Below are 4,842 nucleotides of genomic sequence, written 5' to 3'. Positions count from 1 at the left end.
TTAGTGTACGATTGAAACGGGGGCGTCACAAGTTGGTATCAGAGCCGACTGCCTGTAGGAATCCCCCTTTCCAACTCCTTGGCCGAAGTCGAGTCTAGTCGTTGAAAAACTTTTACTAACATGGTTGTGTGGCCCATGGGCCCACGTCGCCATCGGGAGGTATTAGGATCTTTATTCCTCGACCTTTACTCTGGGATTCTGAACCCTCTTCTATTCGGGTTAAACGATTTTTACTAAAAACTAACTTTAGGTTCTCGAAAATACTTTCTTCTGGAGAGCCCCTTCAGTCCAGATGGTCACCGACTGCACCAGAAGATTTCGGAGATACTCTTTGATATTCTCTCGAGACTTTGTGCCCATCACTTTTGCTATTCCCGACCACCGATAAATCCTTATGGATAACTACTTACACTTGCCATTCTTACGATCATTCCCCATTGTTCTTGTTATTACAAGATACCCGAAGTTTTCTCTATTGTTCCGAGAATACTTCGTGCCTACTGCCTTGCAGTTCTTTGCCACATGAATACCCCTTCAAATAAATCGCCGCACTTGTCAAGTATCCGCTCATCCCCAGTTGTTCATGAGTTTCACAAAAGTCTTCAAAATACTATTCGATCTTCCGAAAATCCTCTGGAGCCTTTGGCTCTTGAAATTCTTGTTTGCTCGCATTATGGTTAATCCCATAAGTCTCGTAGTCTTAATGACATTCCTTGTCATTATCATTTTGAGTCTGTTGACTCAATATGTTTGCGAATGCACGCAATCATCATTGATCCTTATAAATTACTTCTCCGGCTAAGCTGCCGTTCTTTTAACTGGAATTGGTTCTCGACCAATCCAATTGTCATTGATTGTACCCTAAGGCTATTCAACTTATCCATCCCTACTCAGAGCATTGCTTCTGATCCCTTGATTTGGAAATCATAATTCCTTTGCATTTGACAATTGAGTTAGTCAGTTGTTTCTATAATCTGATCTCCTTGCAATCTTCTTCCTCTAGTTGAGTACCGATGCTCACGTCAGATCCCTTGTGGACCACCAGATCCTTTGTTGGATTTTATCTGACAACGCCCTTCATATTCAATAACCTTGTGAGCCTTTCCTCTGATACATAATGCCTTTGGTAAATTGTATCCTCTGCTTTCTCAACCATGCTCTGCCTTTGAGCTTGAGTTAATTACTTCTGAAGATTTGGTATATGATTCTAAGATGCCCCAATGGGTTGAACCTATGCCTTCCTTAATAGGTGTGAACTCGAAAGTTTTCACGAGTCGTACTCTTCTGGTATTTTGCCAGATAAAATTTCAAAACTACAACTTCATTGAGCGCGAGAAGTGAATGAAAGGTTATGCATTGGAGAAGTGGGAGTCGACCTTGAACTTGTGTTCATGCCCATGGACACGATGTAGATCTTATCATTAAAGCTTCTTTTAAATAAATTATTCCTTTGGTATAAGTTCATCTTATATCTAGGATCTGGCCTTTTGCAACCGTGGTTCCGACCATGATTGTTCTTCTTTGATCTCATTTCTCGGACAAGTTAAAACAATTGTCTTCTATGGATCAATACACCAGTCCCACCTTTACCTTGATCTTGTGTCGAGTATTACCCCCCTGGTATCTCGAGATTATCATGGAACTGCATAACTCCTTATGAGTTCTTCATCAAGTGCTACCTTCCCACTGATTCCAATTTTTCGCGGGCTCTGAGTTATTGAACACTCAAAGACACCGATAACTGAACCGAGTCCGCTCTTCGGTTCAACAACTCTTCAGTAAGCTTCTATAAGTACGAGTTTGTACCCGATCACGCCATTCCTAGCCTGTTTGGCTATATCATTGTCGTGACGATTCTAACTGTGCTACCTAGTCCTTATTCTCGGAGCACCAATTTTCGACGATGAACTAACCTTATGTCGATCCTCATCGTCATATCATTTCGCCTTGAACAACAAGCTTGGTTTCGAGTTTGTGTCGTACCCTTGGTTCCAATAACCTTTCACTTCATCATTACTTGACTTGATGTCATTACCGATCGATTACACCATCATGAACTCTCGCGACAAAGGTGTCGTGATCATCAACATTCTGAGCTCATCCAGGATATCAATTGAATTCATGATGAGAAATAACATCCTTGCCCTCGATGAATTGTATTATCGTCGACCACTTTATTGCCTTCCCACCAACACAAGCTTGTTCATGTTTGGTGTTATACCTTGAGTTCCTTGCTATCCAGCAATTGTTCTTCTTTACCTTGGAGTATTACCATCCTTTATGTCAAGAATGTTCTGAGATTTGTTCCACCTCTTGAGAATTCTTGGCATAGAAATACTTCTCACCATCACCATTCTTTATTGGTCCCCGTGTTAATTCCAACAAGTGAACGGTGTTGTTTGGATTCTTTCCTTCTAGCAACCCTATTTTTTTGAAGTTAATGGTCGAAAGTTCATTCTTAGGCTATTGACTATTGAATCGCCATTCTGACATTGGTCGTGCAACCCAACCCATATTTCGGGCACACCTTTCAACCAATGTTTAATTGTGTATGTTTTCCTCGAGCATACTTCCTTATATCATTTGATCTGACCAATGTTATCTCCTTGTTCACTTAATTGTGGAAATCCATCTTTTGGGAATCTCGGTGAATTGCCGTTGAGTTCACCAGACACCTCCTTGTCCTCTCCTTGGGTTAATGATGGACTCTTGATAACGGAAAACACTTCATAGTTCATTTCCCCGAGAATCTTACAATGTCATCTCGTCAATTTGCATTGCACCTTTTCTTCTCAGGTCTCCTAAGTCTGAGGTATCCTGACACCAATCGGATCTGAATCTCGGTCAGATATGAGGGTTGGGACACCTTTCCAAGAGTTATGATGTTGATCCTTTGATGACCCGCTAACATGATGTCATGCCTAGCACCCCCCCCCCCGGCTGGAGGACCTATCATTATAGATTCCTTTTCAGCAAGGTTATCCATTCATCCATGAGGAAATTGTAAGACTTATTCTACAAGTTATTCCTGATGGATCCTTCATGTTTCCAAAGTCTGACCTTTGCTCGAAGACCATGTCGATGCTATCTCGAAGCATGTTTGTGGTACTCTGATTTTCAACAAGTACATTGAAGCCCAATGCTAAATATTTCCTGCCCAATTATCCAAACACCGCTGTATGGGTAATGTCATGAAAAATCCTCTCCCCTACCTAAAGAGTTTTCTACATTATATCCTGACATGGATATCATGCTCTGCTTGTCCTTGGGAAGGATATACCCTTGAAATATGTGTTTATACCTATTTTCCTTTCCATTGATCTGTTTAATCTGATGATCATGTTTTCCTACCATTGTTGATTTAACCTTTCTTGTGATCTATATGATCTGAGCAGTAATATTCTCCTGCTTATGTAAACACCTCGGTGTACAACTCTGCCAGTGAGACCCTGTTACTTTTGTTGGTGACATTTCGGTAACCACCGATGGACGAGAACTTTGCCTACTGGTCCGCCTCGTTCAACGAGCAGGAAAATGGTTCTCTTCATCCCTCGTCCTTGGTACTGATGTTGTTGCCGACATAACTGATAGGCTATCCTCTGACATACCTTGCTTGCATGATCACGCAAGACGTCTCCGCCCTTCCTACCTTTAACCCACATGGTGGGCCCATAACCCACAGTTCCACAGGATCGAAACCTGACTCTCCTGTACACCCCCTGTTCCCAAAGTTATTCCTCCCGCGTGGACTCGTATGTAATTCATGAGCCACCTTCCAATGAGATCGTCAATTCTGGCATCGGACACAATAATTATTCCGTTGCTTGAAACCCCTTTTCACCTTCTGCCTAGGCGATGAACGATTGACTGGCTGCTTGAAACTTCTTATTGTACCTTCCAACTTTACTCTCGATGTGTTTTATTTTGTTCAACTCGAGAGGTACTCATATGCTCATTCATGGGTTAATCCCAGATTATTACCCTTATAACATTCTGTCATTGCTGATCTGCCTCGTTACCTATTCTTAAATACGATGAAGATCCCGAAGAAAGGATGCCGACTTCATCCTGATGACCTGAAGCAGAGGAATGAAGACATCAGTGTAATGGATTGATCTCTTCAAGAAGAGCAACCAAAGACGAGAAGATTCGTTAGGATTTCGTAACCAGACCTTTCCCCCTAGTCCTCCTCTTAAATCTCGGGACGAGATTTCTTGTAGTGGAGGAGAATTGTGACGCCCGGGTATTTAAGCTACAGTGAACCTCTGCTAATGATGCCACGTCACCTCGTTTACTGTTGGTAAACTCGTGTTAGTTCAAAACGATTCAAATTCAAATTTAAAATATAGGCAAACAACAAAAGTTTTCAAATAATAAAACTAAAATGTTCTGGTGGTGCCAAATAATGCGTAGGTAATTATGGTGGAGAAACCACACTTGTATAAAATATGTAAATACTCAAAATGAATATAATAGTAGCAAAACAATTAGTTAAATGATTATAAAATAATAAACAATTATAAATGGTTTTATATTAGGTGCCAAGTTAATTGCGGTAGTGGCATAAGTATTAAAAATATTTTAGGTGCAACTTGGGTTTTTCATAAACACCGAAATTTAATAAAACAGAAAAGAGAAAAGAAATAAAATAGAAAAACAAACTAACAAAAAAAAGAAAAAGAAACCCCCCAAACCCCCGGGCCAACCGACCCAGCTAGCCAACCGGCCGGCCCAGTCAGCCAGCCCACCCCGGCCGGCCCACCTCTCCCCGCATAACCCCCCACCCCCCCGACCGAACCCTAGCCTCATCACCCCAATCACCCGCACGATCCCCATCTCTCC

This window comes from Triticum aestivum, chromosome 4A (genome assembly GCF_018294505.1).
Source record: "Triticum aestivum cultivar Chinese Spring chromosome 4A, IWGSC CS RefSeq v2.1, whole genome shotgun sequence".
NCBI classification, from domain to species: Eukaryota; Viridiplantae; Streptophyta; class Magnoliopsida; order Poales; family Poaceae; genus Triticum; species Triticum aestivum.
This window is presented reverse-complemented; position numbering follows the sequence as displayed.